General features: G+C 38.3%; 1 protein-coding gene across 2 annotated transcripts in view; it reads left to right on the forward strand.

Moving 5' to 3' along the window:
- The window catches only part of LOC126808889 (uncharacterized), a 95772-nt gene that overhangs the window by 12261 nt on the left and 62629 nt on the right, over positions 1-20882 (forward strand). The window contains exon 1 of one of the 2 annotated variants that reach the window (XM_050533936.2): positions 9524-10063. The exons of the other annotated variant lie outside the window; for it this stretch is intronic. The gene's annotated coding sequence lies outside the window, so the exon portion shown is untranslated. Of the gene's footprint in view, positions 1-9523; positions 10064-20882 lie in introns of those variants that run through there. 2 annotated transcript variants of the gene reach the window in all.

The raw sequence follows: 20882 nt of genomic DNA on the forward strand, positions 1-20882 counted from the left end.
AAGTTTATATATCATATATATATAAATTTATTAGTTACTACCACTACATACAATTAAAGATATAAACAATCAACATCCTTTCAGGAAGGATATAAGTATAATAACGGTAGACAGATAAAAGTCAGTATAAACTAGTACCAGTCTGTACAATTAAATCTGCCTATTTTAAGTCTTTCTTTAGGCCTGGAATGTTATCTAAATTATTAATTATACATTAATTAACTGATCCAGACAATAATCAAATCTCGATGCCATCGCTAGCCTGCTATGTTTACTGGATTTGTATACATTTTGTGATGGATGATTTAATGTCAAAATGGATAATCGAGACTTTGTTTTTTATCGTACCTTGGTTCAGTGTTGAGCAATTTGACTGAAATTTTCAGCATATTCTCTTTACGTTGTCTATTCTTCAACTATTATAACGAGAACTATCAGCTGTTTATCTAATCTCCCATAATGCCCCTTTAATTACCTTCTCCATTTATTAAATAGCTCCAATAGTTGACGCTTAATGTGACGGAGAGTTGGATTTAGAGATAAGACTGTAGTCCTTGAATGGCCTATGTCTGTTTTCAGTGTACAATTAAATAATTTGTCGATTTATTAATTAGCTCCTCAAGTTGCCTGTCTTCATTAGCCCAGTCGGTGCAGAATGTAAGACGTTAAACTTCATTTCATTTCCACTAGTTGTTCGTTTATTGTGACGGGGAGTTGGGATTAGAAATAAAAGTAGACTGTAGCGCCGCTGCCCGGGCAAAATGTACCTAGATGACGTGTGTCCTTCTTCATTAGCCTGGTTGATGAAGAAAAGTAGAAGGGGAATTCCAAATATCAAGGGTTTCTTTTATGTATACGGGACCTCAGTTTTTCGTCCTATCCGAATGACCCTATAGGACATCACCATATTAGTCTGTTATTATTATTGAATTAATTATTTTCTCGATTTATTAATTAGTCTCGCCGTGTAATGTGATAGAGAAAACAAAACTGTAGCATCGCCGAGCGCAGCAATTCGTATTTTCTGAGATCACTTCTGCTCACAAAGATCTCTGTGTTGGCCGGGAAAGTTTCTCGAGAATGTTCAGTGTCTTGTCAGATCGGCAAGGCGTGGATCGACAAAGCGTGGGTCCAGTGTCTGATCGGAAGGATGGGTCGGAAACCAGGGTTCCCGTGTACACGTTGGTGGTGTGCACGTAAAATAACCCTTGGTAGCTGGGATTCAAAATAAGAGTAGGCCGTAGCGCCCCAGTCCAAGCAAAATCTCCCCCCCCCCCATCATATGATGTATGCCTGTCTTCATCATCCTGTCGGTGCAGAAAAGGAGGACGTTGAACCTCATTTCATTTCAGTAGTTATCAGCAGTGTAATATGAATAGGTTATAATTGGTGAGGGGGGTGGATATAACGGATACACAGATCATGTTCTATTACCAATATACCATATATAGCCTATTATTAAGATTTACATGGTTTATTACGTGACGGTTTCCAATCATTATTTTATGAGCGTAGTTTTATTCTAATATATTCCTATCCTTTATTTATATTACGTCACAATTCAAAGATGGCTGACACGATGAGACGCTTGGATCCTGGTGCATATATAGTACGCTCCTACTAGTTTGTTATGTGGAAGTAACCTATATTGTCGTCATCGTATATGTCTGTCTGTCGGTCCGTTGGTTTGTACGCCCCCTCTACAGATTTTGAGACTGTTTTCATACCTGCTCTGCATATTCGGATATCGAAATTCAGAGCCGAGCAGCCATTCTTTACAGAGTTATCTCCCATGTCAACGCCCTACAGATCATAGGTTTCAAGATTTTGTTTTCAAACTTGGTAGAATTGTTTGAAAAGCACATCAAATCTATGCGTAAATATTGCCCCTAGGATTGGAAATTGGAAAGACACTCTTCAAAACACTGCTGAGTGGCACAGGCTATGTCGTTGCCATATAAGGCTATGTTTTAAATTCAAATGCAAATTTTGTATGAAAGAAAAACAAAACCAGAACAATGTATGTGAAGTCTAAATTATAGAAATATATCTACCTAATGTAGTTCTAGAAGATATCTATAATAATAATAATTATTTCTCTTGGCGTTGAAGATTCCCTAAATTACAGGAAGTAGCGTCGGTTTATTAGTCTCATAATTATGATGTTAGAGAAGGTAATACCATAGAAACTATAATCGCTTCCTATAGAAACTGTCAATTAAGCTGGATATTCAAATCTGTACAAGACGTATATTATATATAGTAATGCCGTGGATTGTATTAAAGATACTATTCTACTTTTAAAGCTAAAACAACATAAAATAGATTGATTTGGTAAATAAATCTGGTAATTCTGTGTCGATACTTTTTGGAACCCGTTTTTTTCTAGCCCCAAATAACTATCTAAAACCATTTTTCAAATTCAAAGAATTAACAAGGTCCTGATGGACGGGGGGGGGGAGGGTTGCTGCGATATGCAGGTTCTAGCTTACTATTCGAATTGTTAAGTGGTTTTCACGAAGTTTCACGAACGCCCGTGCAAAACAGTAGATCGGTGATTGAATACTCGATGTAACTATAGTATGCTTGGTTTTCTAAATATATTATAGCATTCAAAATAAATCTTACTAGCGGTTGACCCGGCATAGCACGGGTAGCCATGAACCGGAGGTAGCATATCGCAGAAATCGGAAATGATAGTCCGTCGCCACTAGCCCTGGTCCGAGCCCTGGTCCGAGTACCCCTATACACCAAATTGCATCCTCGGGACAGCCCAAGTGTAGCCACCAACCCTGAACAGACAGACACAATTAGCATAGATTAAGTCATAGGTGAGAGATTCGTCAACTCAGTGTTTCGTTCTCCATGGCAATCCAACGACAAACCGAGGTCCCGTGTGCACGTAAAAGATCCCTTGGAATTCGATATACCTTATAGCTCACTGCATTGTGTATGCCCGTCTTAATTAGTCCAGTCGGAGCAGAAAAGTAGGGCGTTAAACCCCATTTCATTTCACGTTCATTCCTATGGTAATGGGGGATGGGGGCGAATGGTTAACGCGCGCGCGTTTGGTCAGAAGGTCTGTCATTGAATCAAGTAGGGTCGCCTGTCCAACCCCGTGGGTTTTCTCCGTGTTCTCCGGTTCCCTACCACTGCAAAAGACCCCTACGCGCAAGCGAATTATTTAAATAAAATTGAACCATATTATTTTATGTTAGTACCGAAATGATCTGGTTTGTAAGTAACCTGAGATGTTTAAAGCCATTTTTTCTTCCCCACCCTCTCTCTCTCTCTCTTTCTCTCTCTCTTGCGATGGTAAAACATAGTGTCCTCTGTCAAACTGGTATTCCCGTCTTTACTAGCCCGGATGATGCAGACAAGTAGAACGTTAAACCCATCACAAAGATTAATTTTACTGGGAAAGTGGTTGACCGTAAAATATATTGCCTGATTGATATTCCGCCCGTGTATTGTAAAGGTTAAATCTATTCTGCACACAGACAACTATCTACTTCGAGAATAGATCTCTGCCCTAAATGGCTGCAGTATCTAAAAATAGGTACAATATTTTGTAATCTGGTCCTACTCCATTCATATCTGCATTAACACAAAGACTATGTATTACCCTTTTCTATTTTATTAAATGGAAGCGAAATAAATACTTCTCAAGTATACATAGTGCTTTCGACTAAAATCGTCATTTAGGAATTAAAATGTCGGTCAACTAGCTTAATGTCGGTTCTCAAGCGGAGCTAGTTGTAGACAGACAGCGTAAGTTTAGTATGGGTTGATTCAAACTGAACAGTGCTTGACCATAGAATGATTTTTTTATCACTAGAAGATTTGTATGTATTTGTTTGAATGATGATAAAGGTGATGAGTTGAATCTGATCCATTAGAATTGTGACAGGGGTGGACATATTGATCGTGTAATAGTATAATGGATTGACCCCATCAATCAGAGGTCAAATTCTATAATAGCTCAGTGATCTAGGGTCAGATCTAAATATTAAGGTCATCTGCAGATTCCGTCCGGTAATTTTTATTGAGAACACCTCTAGATTCCGTCAAGGCCACGAGATGTAAACAGGGCTAACACTAACCCTAACCCTGTTTAGATCTCGTGGCCTTGACGGAATCTAGAGGTGTTCTCAATAAAAAAAATCCCGTGTGTTAGTCTCAATACGACCACAGTAAAATGTTGGCGAAACGCTACCCCCCCCCCCACCATGTTGACAGTCCATATGGTGAGGAAGTTGTTTTAAGGGGCGTGTGGCTCTATTTATTGGATCTTTAAAATAGACGACGATGAGTCTAGAAGCACATATTACTGTAATATGAATCTACATAAAGTGATTTATACTCAATTTATACAATTTTTTATTGTAATTTCTAACCAATTATGTTCGGTGAAATACATGAACAGTCCACTCTAAATGTTTCTTTTATTATTATGTCGTTTACAATTCAGCCATTTGTAACACCACGGGCCTTCTGTCTGACGTGGAGAGCGGACGTTGTCAAACCGGTCGCCACATCCGAAGTACAACCCATGCATCTTTTCTTACTACATATTTCTGTAGCCTTGTGATCGTCTAGAATTTGTCTCTAGCTGTCTTTACTTCTGCTTCACGTTGGGCATTTACTTCTACAGTTTTCTTAAGACGTTTGTCTTACAAGGAATAACAATGCAACAGTTCGCTTCTACATTTTATATATATAGCTGAATACATGTATACAAGCACAGATTACAATACAAGCTAAAACCGTTTCTCAACCCTAGCCAGCCTCGCGGCTGTCTAGGAACTCAGATGGAACATCTCTGGAATCTAATGGAAGTCTAACTTAAAACTTTACTATGATTTATTTTATAAGACTCCTGCATATCACGCACAGAAAACCAGTTCATGGCCCTGAACCTGTGCAATTAACGATATGATTGGTTACTTTAAGCCAAAGGATGCAATTAGAATCGTTCCACTCACGTGTAATCTGGTGGTATTTTATTGACACATGTTTTGGCTAAATAACTCTTTTTATGTGTCAACTGTCAATTACAGTCACTAAGTTGATTTAGTTCACACTATATATAATATATATGTGAATATGTGTGAAACTATTAATTTGCCAAAGATATTAATTAATGAAATATACTGCCACCGTTAATTTCAAGAGCAAAAATTCTAGCAATATTATTACACATTATATTACTCATTACTTCTGCATTGTCTTGTAGGATATATTTTTCTTCGTTCATTACAAATGGCACCCGTAACCATAGAAATACACGATTCATGTACAGATTTTAAAAATATTTGGTATTATGATCCGATATCTTGACGACAAGATAGCATCAATATTAATTGAAATGGACCAATTTGAATTCTAAATTAAAATTCGAATATTATGGAAAATATTGAGTTAAGAGTTTTATCTCCTTTACTTGTTTTTGATGTGTATGAAAGTCTGGTAAACTTGTGTTTTTCTCCTTGTAACATATTTGGAACCAGTTATAAAAACATAACCGATGTTTTCTTTGTAACAAATAAATCTTGTACAACGCGTCCCGGGGGCGTTGACCTTTGGTATTAAATAAAATTACAGCTTGACATCAAATGTTTTCTCTTTTCCGTTGGGATTATGTGGGTGACTGGGTGGTAGTCTTGCGGTTGGACTGTGTACAGTTAGCCTACAGCTGCCGTGGTTTGTCGTAAGGACTTACAACTGGGGAGGTTTTGAGATGACGTCATGGTAGGCTGGTCAAATGCAATTAAATGAAATGTGTTTCACGTCCTACTTTTCCACAACAAGCGAGCATTCGGCAAACCTCGACCTCTAACATTGGCATATTCCTGAAGCAATGGCCCGAGAAATCCTCTAATCAAACGGAACACTGCGAGGAGTATGAACATTGGCTGTATAAAGAATTCCGCCATTATTGGAAATACTTTCAAGTCCCCGTATTAAAAATGGCGGCGCCCATGAAGACGCCCGTGAAGAGTGTTTTATCGCATGAAACCTGTATATTGTTTGTTGTGTACTGGGGGGGGGGGGCGAATGGTTAGCACGTGCGCGCAGTCATTGAGTCAATTCGACAATTGGCGGGGTTTCGGTTCCCCAGTTGTACGCGACAAGGAGTATGCGTAGCCTGTCCAACCTCGTGGGTTTGCTCCGGGTCCTCCGGTTTCCTAACAATGCTAAAGACCTCTACGCGCAAGCGAATTATTGAAATGAAATTGCACCATGTTTTAGTCCCGAAATGACCTAGTTTATTCGAGTAGACGTTAAACCCCATTTCTGTCTTTCTTTGGTGTGTACTTCCAATAGCAAACGATTACATTCTTTAAAGGGCCAATCCTGATAATATTTTGGAGAATAAAACTGCTTAATTTGTGTTAAAATCCCTTAAAATCCCCTACCTTAGGGCGGAGCAACTAACTCAAGCTATGTGATGCGTTTTCGAACAACTTAAACCCGTCAGCCTTCATCTAGAAATAGAAAATGGTGTCCCACCCTGTATAATGCGGTGTCTGGATAAAACCAGACTTATTTTATAAGAATAATGTGTAGGTGAAGTTTACCTTTCGTTATCAATGTCATTCATTGTATAGACCTCTACAGGAACGGGGATCGATTATCAGGTCACTCAATGAAAAATTTGACCCGAAATCTTAAAAGGGTTACGTGTCCGGATAAGCAGTTTTGACGTTCACGTCCAAACAACTCAATATTTTGAGCTGAAAGTTTGAGACAAGGTAAATTCACCATTCCTCTATATTTTTGCGTTTAAATTTCATGCGTACTCAGACTTTTATTTTTGAGACTCTGTTCAAATCGGGATAGTCCCTTTAAAGTTTATCCGAAGACCTGCAAATAGGCAGATTTACCTCTTGAATAATGCATGTTTAAATAACAAAGAAGTAGTTATATACCTTGTGTTTTGTTGTGAATACTTAATCCGACTTCTAGATGCTATTTAAAGAATTGGGAGAAATTTTGACGGGGCTTTTTTTTCAAATCCCAACTGTCAATTGGTTAGTTCTTTTACATGCACATATGTGGACCTCGGTTTTCTGTCCAAACAACTTGGGGCACCTTCCTTTTAAACCATGCCGTGTTTTGAAAAATCTTGAAAATTGCTTCCCAGCTTACACCGCATATTCCAGAAGCAATGGCCCGAGAAATTCGTGCGATAAAGGTCTAATCAAATGCAACACTGCGAGGAATATGCTTACATCGGAGGATCAATACATACATGGAAAAAAAACAGAATTGGTGACATATTTGATTTGAAAAAAAAAAGAATATTAAAAAGAAGCAATATTAAATTATATTTTCAATATGTGTAACAGTTCTTCTGAAATACAATAGCTAGGGAAACTGCACGGAGATATAGAACGGTGCGATAAAGGATTACCTGCGTATCAAATTACATTTAAACCCGTCGGCGTCTTTGTGTTTACAGGTAGAGCGTACCTTTTCTACAGGTGTAATTTATATCAAGAAGAAAATGGGATTTTATTTTTTCTGGACGTCAATAGGATTTATGACACCAGCTGTAAATTATGATAAAAATTAATTATTCATATACAAAGGATTCTTTCTTTCTATACAGCATGCGTAAGATTTTGTTTTAATAGGGGCGGATTGGAGTAAAGGGGGCAATGGCGCCTCTCTATCTCTCCCTCTCTCTCTCCCTCTCTCTGTTTAACATCCTACTATTCTCCACCAACCTGGATAATGAAGACGGCCTACTCTTCATTGAAATGTTATCGGTTCTTTTACCTGCACACCAACGAATAGGGGAGCCACGGTGGCTAGGTGGTTAAGACGCTGGCTCGCTTAGCAGTTGGAATTCGATATAAGAGTAGGAGATAGTCCCGCTGACCGGGCAAAATTTCCCTCATAGCACACTGTATAGCGTATGCCCTTCTTCATTAGCCCAGTATAGGAGCAGAACAGTAGGACGTTAAACACCCATTTCATTTCATTTCATTTCATTGACGGGACCAAGGGTTGTCGTCTCACCCGAATGACTAGACACTGTTCCTTGTCAGCCACCCCCCCCCCCCGTCCTGCACCACTGACAAAGAGAAACTGCGCTGGAATGTCATAGATACGGACTGAGTCGCCGCGGCTCCCCCTGCTGATATCAAAAATTGCAAAACTGACACTGTGTAGTGTCTACTAGTTTCCGTATATATTTACTGTATGGTCTATATTACCATTTGCTGGAGCCATGATGGCTTAGTATGCAAGACGTTGGCTCGCTAGCCTGGAGGTTGGGTGTTCGACCTCTGCATTGGCCGAGGAGAATGTTCATCGGCATTTTCCGGCTTAGTTCCCCCGCGTCAGTGGTGCAGGACGGAGGGCTTGACAATTAAGGGCCAACGTATAGTCGTTCCGATGGTACGAAAACTGAGGACCCGTGTACACAATGGCGTGCACGTAAAAGATCCCTTGACAGTAGGAATGCGATATAAGAGTAGGCCGTAGCGCCGCTGTCCGGGAAAATTTCCCTCATATCACACTGTATGGCGTATGTCCGTCTTCATTAGTCCAGTCGGAGCAGAACAGTACGACGTTAAACCACATTTCTTTTCATTTATATTACCATTTATATTATCATTTGCGCTCTGGTATGTAACCCTTTATTATAGAATTGGGGGGGGGGGGGCGATGGCCGAATGGTTAGCACATGCGTGCTGTATCATAAGGTATGTCATTGAGTCAACTGGCGTGGTTTCGATATTCCGGTTGTACGTGACAAGGAGTAGGGTCGCCTGTCCAACCTCGTGGGTTTTCTCCGGGTCCTCCGATTTCCTCCCACTGCTAAAGACCTATATGAGCAATTCAAGCGAATTATTGAAATAAAATTGAACCATGTGTTAGTCTCGAAATGACCTAGTTTGTGTGTGTGTGTGTGTGTGTCTCTCTCTCTCTCTCTAACTCTCTCATCTCTCTCTCTCTCTCTCTCTCTTGTAGAATAGAATATAATTTTTATTGCATAGTAGGGTGAATAAAATAATATAGTCACCATTCACGATTTCTTGTCGCTGCCTTGGTAAATTCTAACAAGGCCAATGTTTACATGAGCGACTATATACACTCAAGTTGAGAGCGCCCTGACTTTCTTTGTCAAGTGACTTTTGCATCCGCCCCATACACCAGCGCGTGGGCCAATATCATCAGACGGCTCGAACAATACAATGCTATGAACATGTGCGTTATCCGTCAAGCTATCAATTATTCCTTCCTACTACCCCTTTTGTATCGAATAGACTAATCCATGTCAACAAAGAATGCTTGTGTTCGGTAGACGCTGGGAACGGTAGATTATTGCCTAACTGTGATGTCAGTGCTCTGCTAATTCGATGGCTAAATCTGGGATTTTTCAAACGTGACAAACTTGGAGTTTATTTTGGTCTGACTTGGAAAGAATTTTCGGTAGGTAGAAAGACAAACAATCAACATTTCTTTTCACTCAAATTGTCAATTCTTCGCTTGCACTAGTCGAGTCGCTTGGTTGAGATAATAATTTGTGCACAGCGCGAACCGTGCGACACAGAGAATAATGGAATAGTTTATTTTCAGTGAAACGGTGGAATCGGTTTAGGAATATTTGCGAATTGTGTCTCATTGGTCGACAGATGAATCAGTCGGTTGGATTCAGTGTATAACAACGAGCGTATGTTACGCTGTGATGGTTGCTGGTTGCAGTCAGTCAGTGACTAATTATGAATTATTGTGAATAATAATCTATGATAGTCATTGCGAGTCGATGTGAGAAAATAACTGTAGAGTCACTGCTACTATAGTCGAAGAAGGTTTGACACGTTATGTACGTGCATAAAGTGTAATGGAGTAATCTTCTCACGTGATACTTATACAAGCTTTGTGTGTAATGTACGTGCGTATGTGTTTTTACATGCGATAATAGTGTACGGTCAAAGGAATAATACAAGTGGATAGTGTGTATATAGAAGGGTGGGGTTCTTATTCAACGGTTAAATTACTGATTCAAACACATATCCTGTTGTGTTCTACGTAGAAATTAATTTAGGTAAGATAATATTTTTCTTTTTTTCAAATTTAAAAAATGTCAGCTGGAATAATTTATAAGCCCAGATTTAAAGTTATTTTTATCAAAATTGTAATATATTCGTCTCCTTGAATTGAGTGAAAATATTTTAATTACTCAGAGAATGGTAATTAATTGATATAATGCCATAAAGTGGTACTGCCATGGCATGATGTCAAGTTTACTAGTCAGAGAATTATAAAATAGTATAAAAAATGAAATGAAATGGGGTTTAACATCCTACTGTTCTGCTCCGACTTGTCTATAGATGAAGACGAGCATATGCCATGTATTACATGTATGAGGGAAATGAAAAAGAGTTTAACATCCTACTGTTCTGCTCCGACTTGTCTATAGATGAAGACGAGCATATGCCATGTATTACATGTATGAGGGAAATGAAAAAGAGTTTAACGTCCTACTGTTCTGCTCCGACTTGTCTATAGATGAAGACGAGCATATGCCATGTATTACATGTATGAGGGAAATGAAAAAGAGTTTAACGTCCTACTGTTATGCTCCGACTGGGCTAATAAAGACGACATCTATGAGGGGAAGTTTGCTCGAACAGCCGCACTAGGGCCCACTTTTAGATCGAATTCCAACTGTTAAGTGGGGTTTTTTTCATGTACAAGCTAATGTGTACAACAAGGGACCTCATTTTTTTTTTGTCCCATCCAAGCGACTATACATTTCCCTTGCCAGGTCCTCTATCTACCCTGCACCAGAATCTAGCCAAATATTTGAATATGTCATTCTACAGTAGGCTAGTGTTACATTAGATAATTACGTATATAGAGTACTGTACAGTAGTAGAGATTGTTATATTAAATTAAGTTTATTATTTAATTCCAGACATATTTACGCTGTAGGCTATACCATATATGTATATAAATATATATATTTACCCTTTACATAGACTATATCATACTATTGAGTACTACCAACCAATACAGTAGCCGAGATTGTTTTAATTAAGTATCAATGAGTTTATTATTTAATTCCAGACATATTTATATATAGGCTATATACCATACTGTGTATACATGTATGTGATGTATGTGACATGACATTAGTCTATAGTAAGCTCCTAGTTCCTGATCACTCTATGACACACTATATCTGCCCACGATATAAGTCAAACATCAAACTAGGTAAAATTCCTACACAAACTGACAGTCGCTAAATCTTTCAAAACAAAAATTCAATAAAAATGAAATGGGGTTTTAATGTTTTGCTTTTCTGCACAGACCACGTTGATAAAGTGTGAGAGAAAGAAATGGGGCCTACTCTTATATTGAATTTCATCTACCAAAGGATATTTTACGTGCACGCAGGACTAAACAGCTGTCCTTGTCAGGCCCTTGGTCCTGCACCACTGACAAGAGGAAACCATGCCGGAAAATCACGATGAACTTCCTCGGCCAACTCAGGGAGCCAGCATCTTATCCACTTCGCCACCATGGCTCCTAGCACTAATAGAAATAACACATATAACTGCAGCCCACTTAAATGCTTTATTTTGACCTAAGGTACATCAAAGAAGTTCAACTCTTTTTAATATATTTATTTTCCTCATGACTATATTACATACATAGCTAAAGTTGTCTGTGAGTTTTATTAGAATAAGGATAAGATATCGGTCACTGACTAATTTTATGCTAATTGACTGTAATTAGTATTACATTAGGATAATTATAATGAAAGTCTGACGACCCCTATCTTTACAGAAAGACAGTAATTAGAATATGGTGTGATTCATATTCATTTAAGTTATTGCGTAGAGCGATATGTGGATTTGATACCACACACTTAAAGTTTTGATACGTAATTTGAGCGATATAGCAATCACTTGCAAATATCGGTCCATTATATACTATTTACAAAGATATGTGGAATTGAAATTTAATTGATCTTCATGTATGCTGTTTGCTACTTGTGGTAAGCCAGCCACTATTTTGTTGTCCGCGACATTTTATTCATAGGCCTGTTTTAAATTCAATTGAATCCAAGACGGGACATTATCTAGTGTTGGTATTTTGATTTTATTATTTTTTTTAATGTTAAATAATTAGTCTGAGTACATATTTATCATGGATTAAGCTGTGATAAATTTGATATTGTAGCGAAAAATGCAAATGATGCATTGTCATCCTGCTACATTGTGACAAGGGAAAAGTCTCAGCCTACTAAAAGATCTTCTGGTCAGAGAGCCAGCACTTTACTAACTGAACCACCGTGGCTCATATGAAAACATTGTATGTAATATACAGTTTTACTTTATTTCAGTTTCATTAGGAAATACATGTGTAAGTACATAATAAATAACATTATAAGTGCATGAAAAATGTAAAATATGACATGCAGACTCATAGATAGATATAGTTATGGGAAACATCGCCTTACTCAGATCGCCACTGTGGCTCCCTAGACTGTCTTCATTAGCCCAGTTGGTGCAGAAGAGTTTCAGCTCCCTAGGAAAGCTCATACATGTATGACATAATATACTATATCCATATAGTTTTACTGTATCTCGTTTTTACCAGGCAATAATTACAACATCATATAGCCGTATACAGTACATGTAGATATAGTTATGTTAAGCATGACATGCACGTACATACACACACATTCACAGAGACACATGTACATTAAAGTAGTGAGTTAAAAGTCAAATTACCTGCAAGAATTTTCTATAATTAGATCTAATTACAAAATCTTCAGGTAAAATCCTTACAACAACGTTACTTACATACATGTACCAAGGTGATTTCTTCAGATAAAATTCTTACAGCAATGTTAACCACGAGTTAAGTACCAGGGTGTATTCTGCAGGTAAATTATGATAACCATGTTGGTACAAGCATTTGTGACCCAACACATCGAAATGGGTAGTAAGTAGCAAACTGGCCATATTCAGTTATGCACATCCTTGGCTAGCTTTATTTTGGTACCATTAATTGCGGCTCCATATCATGGTTTAACATCCTACTTTTCTGCCCCAAGTATATGCCATATGGCGTGCTATGAGAGAAATTTTATTTTGCCTGGAAAGCAGCATTTCTACCTGCTCTTCATACATGTATTATTCTACCTGTCAAGGGTTCTTTTACAAACAAGTATCAGGGTGGACTGTATGCTTTTGTCCCATCTGAATAACAAGACACTTTTTCTGGTAAGGGCCCCCCTCCCCACCCAACCGGACCTGCACCACTGACAAGGGGGGAAAGCAGGCTGGAAAACCCAGAAAAAGTTTCTCGGCTAACACCAGAATCAAACTCTGCCGTACTCCATGGGCCGCTGTGGCTCCTGCATCAAGATCAAACTCAGGACCTCCTGGTAAGTGGGGAGCCACGGCCCACGGTGGCTCAGAGAGTAAGACCTCTTTGTCATTGGCGTGCACGTAAATGATCCCTTGGTAGTTGGAATTCAGTATAAGAGTAGGCTGTAGTGCCGCTGTCCGGGCAAAATTTCCATCTTAGTCTTAGTACACTGTATGACATATGCCCATCTTCATTAGCCCAGTCTAGCCCAGTCGGAGCAGAGCAGTAGGATGTCAAACCCCATTTCATTTCATTTCATCTCTTGTCAGTGTGTCAGCAATGTACACACCAAAACACCGTGGCTATACTGCAGTCGAAAGGTGGTTTATATGAAGGAAAATTTGCAATTTGTATAGGTATGATGTATAATGGTTTTAACAGACAGTAGATCTCGAGTTTGTTTATGATATAATATAATAAATGTTTATAATAATCATTTCCTTTAGTCAGCTTATAATACACACATGGTTACTGAATCAAGTCTTTATTATTGGGATAGATCATCCAGGCTTCATAGTAGGCTAGAGTATACAGCCTGCAGAATCCAATGTGTTTAGTAGGCTGGAGTATCACAAAAAAATATAATTATTTAAATTAATATGAATGTTGAATTATTGAAATGGTTTAGATTTTCCGCATGTACATGTACGTGACAAGGAGTAGGGAGCTTGTTCAACCTCGTGGTTTTTTTTGGAGTCCTCCGGTTTCCTCGCGCAGGCAAATTATTTGAACAATAATTATGTTAGTTCCAAAATTACCTAGTTTGTGTCAAGTGGACATTAAACCCCTTTTCTCTCTCTCTCTCTCTCTTGTGCTATTCGAAAATTTGAAATGAGTTGAGTAAACATTACACCCCATTTTTCTCGCTCTCTTACAACATCTACAAATATTTTATGATTTGAGCATTCATTGTCAAACAATCTGACAAAAATCAATTGAATTTGATTTAAATTTGACCAATTAACTGACTTGTTATATAACCTGTTCACAGCCATTGTATTATCCCACATTGTTTTCTGGTTACCATGGTGATATTGAAGGAATGATATTTTTAGCTATTGTCTTTCCATGCTTAAATTGTTTTACTTTCTCATCTCAATTACAATAATTATTACCGTGAATGTCTTTCTTAAGAATAAATCCATATTATTACCATCATGGTTTTCTATGCTTGGCTGGTGAGTTTAATTTGGACATTATGTCATATAATAGAAGTGTGGTGCCTTTCATTCATAGGCAGTCTATAACCAGGACTTCATTTTAAAGCCTAGTTCACAGCCCGCCATAGATGTTTTGACACGCAGACCAGCCCTAAGAAATCAGGTGGACATTTTGTATGTGCAGGATCAAAAGTCTCTACAGCCAGCTGCGACCTTTTACGGTGCCGAACACACTCACAGGTTTACTGCGACCTTCTACGGTGCCGAACACACTCACAGGTTTACTGCGACCTTCTACGGTGCCAAACACACTCACAGGTTTACTGCGACCTTCTACGGTGCCGAACACACTCACAGGTTTACTGCGACCTTCTACGGTGCCGAATACACTCACAGGTTTACTCAAATTATTCCCGTAGACTGCCCGAAGTAGCATGTACAGTGGGCTGTAGACTTAGTGTAGCTTTTATTCATCAGGCAGTCTGTATAGCCAGAACTTCATTGTAGCTACCTTTATCAGACAGTCTATATATAATAGCCAGAACTTCATTCTAAGTGTAGTTAGCTTCATCAGACAGTCTATATATAATAGCCAGAACTTCATTCTAAGTGTAGTTAGCTTCATCAGACAGTCTATATAGCCAGAACTTCATTCTAAGTGTAGTTACCTTCATCAGACAGTCTATATATAATAGCCAGAACTTCATTCTAAGTGTGGTTAGCTTCATCAGACAGTCTATATAGCCAGAACTTCATTCTAAGTGTAGTTACCATCATCAGACAGTCTATATAGCCAGAACTTCATTCTAAGTGTAGTTACCTTCATCAGGCAGTCTATATAGCCAGAACTTCATTCTAAGTGTCTATAGCCAGAACTTCATTCTAAGTGTAGTTACCTTCATCAGGCAGTCTATATAGCCAGAACTTCATTCTAAGTGTCTATAGCCAGAACTATTTGAGAGGGTATGAAAAAACTTTAAATTGTCAAACAACTTTTTTTTTTTATAATATATGTTTTGCGATAATTTGTGTCTGACCAAGTCTTTGACAGGTGCCTTATTTCCAGGCTTGATTCAGATTTGTTAGTGATATAAAATAATAAAGGACGAGGAGTGATTTTCAGCTGATAGCTGCTGGATAGAAAACTCTCCCCTAGGCTTCTAGAGATCAAATCCCAAATCTGACCCATCTAAGTAAATACATGTAGGACACAATGAGGTTTAGAGTTTTTGCATCTCATAAACTAGGTCATTTCGGGACAAACATGATTCAATTTTATTTCAATAATTCGCTTTTAACATGACCCGCCCATAACAAACTCTCTAGGACATCGGATGGCAGAGATTTAGATGGATTTAAACATCAGCAAGATTGAATGATTTAACAATAAAATGGACAATCAAACCTGGTCATGTACCGTTCTACAATAAAGAACAACCTGTTATATGTCTTAACAGTAATAACACATTCATAACTTGGCTCAGTATAAAGTAATTTTACATTATCTATTTTTGAACTATTATAGCAAGAACGGCCATGTCTTTATCTAAATCTTACATAATGCATCTTTATAAAAAAATGTACTGGTAGTTCAAAAACAATCTATTTACGATCCACGGTAATCCTTGTGTTGTTGTTGGTTTTACTGGAGATGTTATCAATACAACATCTTAAAATATTTCACATGTTGACTCGAGGACTTTTGGTTTGTTTTTAAAACTTTTAAAAACAAAGGTTTGCCCACAAACAACACAATACAACTGTTTGTGTAATAGTTGAAGTTAAATAATAACCAAGTCTTTCTTTCAAACATGCAGAAATGTCGGAAGTCGACTTTAGGTTGATAAATCAGAGGCTTTTCATGTTTTTATGTACCGTACAGAGTACAACTGATTTTTTTCTTAAAGGCATGTTGCTTTATAATAAAATTAAGAATATTCGTGCTAATGATCACATTCAGTGCTGTTTTAAATTGATTAAGATCAAATTAGTTTCTGATTAATTTCAGATTTCTGGAATTTTTGAGAGAAATGGGGTTTAACCTCCACTTGACACAAACCAGGTTATTTCGGTTCAATTTTATTTCAATAATTCGCTTGTGCGTAGGAGTCTTTGGCAGTGTCAGACCTGGAGAAACCCACAGGGTTGGACAGACGACCCTACTAGCTTGTCATGTACAATCGGGGAATCGAAACCATGCCAGTTGATTCAATGACAGACCTTTTATGATACAACGCGCACACGCTAACCATTCGGCCATCCACCCCCATCCCTAAGGAACAGCAGTTTCACACTGTTTCGATTCTCTACGAAACATTGAGCTATACCCATGTGTTTGTTTTTTGTTTAAAAATCAGTTAAACATACTCATTAAACATACCCAGCCCAATGTAGTGAAACAATTTTTGTTTATCGGCAAATATTGTCAATAAAGTTAATCAAGCGGGGTTGAGATCTTGCGACATGTAAAAGTTATCCTACTTTTGGCATATTTTGAGTGGCTGTTGTTACACAACATATCTTTAGCTCTGCTTTCATGACGTAATGTCGTCAAACCTATTAACCCGTCATTTTAAATCCACATTGATGTTGTGATTTTACCGGAAAAGATGGGCTTCTGATATCAAATATTTAACACAAAATAAACATTTTACCATTGTCACAGAATAAATCGTGTACCATAATGCGTTTTAGTGCCATTTGTAACAAGGGTCTCGAAGAACGAGGCTAGACATATTCCACAAGTCGTGTCAAACGGTGACAATATATTTTTATCTGGAGAGCATGCGCAATAAATACTGTCGGTGTAGTCTGGAATAACCAGATGCAAGCGATTGCCATTCGATTGAGACTTCTGGCATATTTCACAAAACAAAACTGATTTGAAATTAGAGTAAAAACAGAAACGATTGAATGTAAATCAGTTTATATACATTCATATTACATTATTATATACATTGCTACCCATTGGTGTCAATTTCTAGGTCCCATATATTAGCGATTTAGCTCCTTTAAAAGATTATTTGTACCTGTGTCAGGTAGGATTATGTGCTTAATTGTAGTTGGGTGTGGCAGAAATGTAATAAATAACAATAATCAATCATTGTTTTGAAGAAAAAAATTGATAGTGCTTATTGAAATACTATCTGATATGCATTGTTCTTTGCCAGGTGAATCTATATACATGTAGTACCATCTCTTATCTCGAAAAACGCAAGGTTAGAGATGAGGTCTCTTATATGATTCGATCTGTTCTGGGAACGCTATAATAAATATGTCGCTTGTCTCTAATTTTCTTCAAGAAACTGGAAAAGTCAATATTTACATGTATCAGTTGTTAACCAGATTCGTGTATTTTCTATTGCCTGATAAGGACAGCTGTCTAGTTGTTTGGATAGGACAAAAAACTGAGGTCCATGTACACATAAAAGATTCTTCGATATAAGAGTATGCTGTAGCACCACTGTCCGGGCAAAATTTCCCTCATAGCACACTGTATGGTGTATGCCCGTATTCATTAGTTCAATCAGAGCAAAACAGTGGGGGGGGGATGGCCGAATGGTCAGCACGCGCGCGCCGTATCATACGGTCTGTCATTGAGTCAACTGGCGGGGTTTTGATTCCCCGATTGTACGTGACAAGGAGTAGGGTCGCCTGTCAAACCTCGTGGGTTTTCTCCTGGTCCTCCGGTTTCCTTCCACTGCTAAAGACCCCTACGCGCAAGCGAATTATTGGAAAAAAAAATATGTTAGTCCCGAAATGACCTAGTCTGTGTCGAGTGGATGTTAAACCCCATTTCTATCGCTCTCTCTCGCAGAACAGTAGGACATTAAACTCCTTCATTTATTTTCAATTTTATGAAATATTCATTTGAAGACTTTAGTAAGTTGGACAAGTAGAATTTTTCAAGTGGTTCTCAATTTGATCAAATATTACAAGACTGCATTGTATTGTTTGTGGGCGTGTGTCGTATTTCATATAACTATGACAACCAACATTTCAATGGTAATTGAAAATTTTGAAATATTTTACTTATTTTATAAATTTGTGGCTGTTGGGTAAATTTTCACCATTCATAACATATTTTGAGATATATTTATATCTTTCTGTTTATTTGTCAGCATGGTTTTTTGTTTAAATTTTAAAGGTGAATTAACACAAGATATTTCTAACAAGAGTTAAGGCAACCCAAACTCAATAAATATTGAAATCTTAGTATTTAATATCATTATGTGAATACATATCAAGTTGAAAAATACACACAATCTGGTGCGTGAGATCTAAGGGGAGATTATAGAGGTAGATATCAATATGTACATGTCAGTAGGGCCCATAACTCCCAATAACAATCTTATATCTCGTGTGTAATGTAAGCAATGGGTCTGGTTTATCAAATGTAAATCTAAGTAAGGCCTGTAACTCCAAGAAATATTGGAATATGTTGTGTTTAGTTGTGAGCACTGGGTTTGGGGTATTTTTATGACCTCGGAAGGTGGGCGGACATGGGGAGACATCAAGGTGTATTTAATTTGTTCAACCTATATCGTGACTGTACATAGCCCTTTCATTTCTTGCCACAAATCATATCTTGTTTTGCAATAATCTACCCCAAGGTCAGGGCATAGACCAGTGTTGCAGAATTGGGGGTCTGCCATGGAACATTGTTAAGTATGCTTTGGCGATGTTGGCTCGCTAGCTTGGAGGTCGGGTGTTCGATCCCTGCATTGGCCGAGAAAGTTCATTCAGATTTTCCGGCATGGTTTCCCCTTGTCAGTGATGCAGGATGGAGGGTGTGACAAGGACAGCTGTCTAGTCGTTCGGATGGGACGATAAACCGAGGTCCTGTATACACATTGGCGTGCACATAAAAGATCCCTTGGCAGGTGGAATCCGATATAAGAGTAGGCTGTAGCGCCGCTGCCCGGGCATAGCACAATGTATGGCGTATGCCCATCTTCATTAGCCCAGGTTAGGAACAGAACAGTAGGACATTAAACCCCATTTCATTTCATTTCATGTAAAAGAACCCCTGAAGAGTAGGTGGAAACACCCATGTCAAACAAGGTGTGTTCTGCCCCCCCCCACCCACACACACACACACACACACACACCTCTACCTCTCTGATCAGTGCCTCCACCACAGGATAATAAAATTATGTGTATGAACCAATTACACTAGTGGTGAAAGTTATTAATAATTTATAAAGTTAAATGTAAAATATTGTGGTGGTGTAAGTTTGTTAATAATTTATATAATTTATAATAAAGTTAAATATTGTTGTGAGGATCTTTAACTATAACACATGTTATAAATGTGTTTAATATGAGACAGAGGGAGGGAGGTGACTCATGTCAGTTAATGTAAATCAGATCTAGAAATCGTGAGATTTAACTTACATCACATAACTTCCTTTGTTTACAGCCCTACACTCACACCATCTACATTTGTATATGTAGGCCTATGTATGGAACCAGGGTGGAATTAGTCAGGGTGTTTCTCCTGATGGGCGGGGTTGGAGGTGCCCTACACTCACACCATACTATTTGACACAGGCAAAAATTCTCATGTGCGGTATTACAGATTGCACTCATAGGCGTACGAGCCAGGGGGGCAGCTGACTTTTCGGGCAGACGGGTAAAGTGAAAAAAAAAATTTATTTCATCTACTTGGCAAAATAAAGTGCCCGAAATCTAATAAAACACTAATTTTACGGGCTGGAATAGCAGTAAAACGCGTTTGTGGCCGTCAAATATTCCAAAAATTTTCTTGGGGGGTCCTTACAAGATCAGCTCCGCTTCTTCGCCTCTCGCAGAAAACCGGCGCCGCTGTCTGTAAACGTGAAATTTTATAGGGCATTTCTAGTTTTGCTTCCCTAACTGTCATCGAGCCTTAATAAAACACTAATTTTACTTATTGAATACCACAAATTTGTACTGAGTTGACTATGGATTAAAACATTTTGTGCGACATTTTTCGGGCATCTATTATTATTTGTGAATGTCGCTGCAACAGTCTGATTGGATGGTTGGAATTCAGAATGGGATTTTGGTTACAAAACCATTGGATACTTTTGGAGTTGCTTACACGGGCTAGAATAGCAGAAAACGCATATGCGGTGGTTAAATTTTCAAAATTTTCTCCGTGAGGGTGAGGCCCCCATACCCCCATACCCTGTGACGATTGATTGGTTGTTTGGAATTCGAGTCAGCCATCTTAATTAGGCTATAATAGACCACTTTGAAGTTGCTTTGTTCACGGGCTGAAATAGCAGGAAAACGTGTTTGCAGCCATCAAGTATTCCCAAATTTTCTTTGGGG

This window comes from Patella vulgata, chromosome 1 (assembly GCF_932274485.2).
Source record: "Patella vulgata chromosome 1, xgPatVulg1.2, whole genome shotgun sequence".
Classification (NCBI taxonomy): Eukaryota; Metazoa; Mollusca; class Gastropoda; family Patellidae; genus Patella; species Patella vulgata.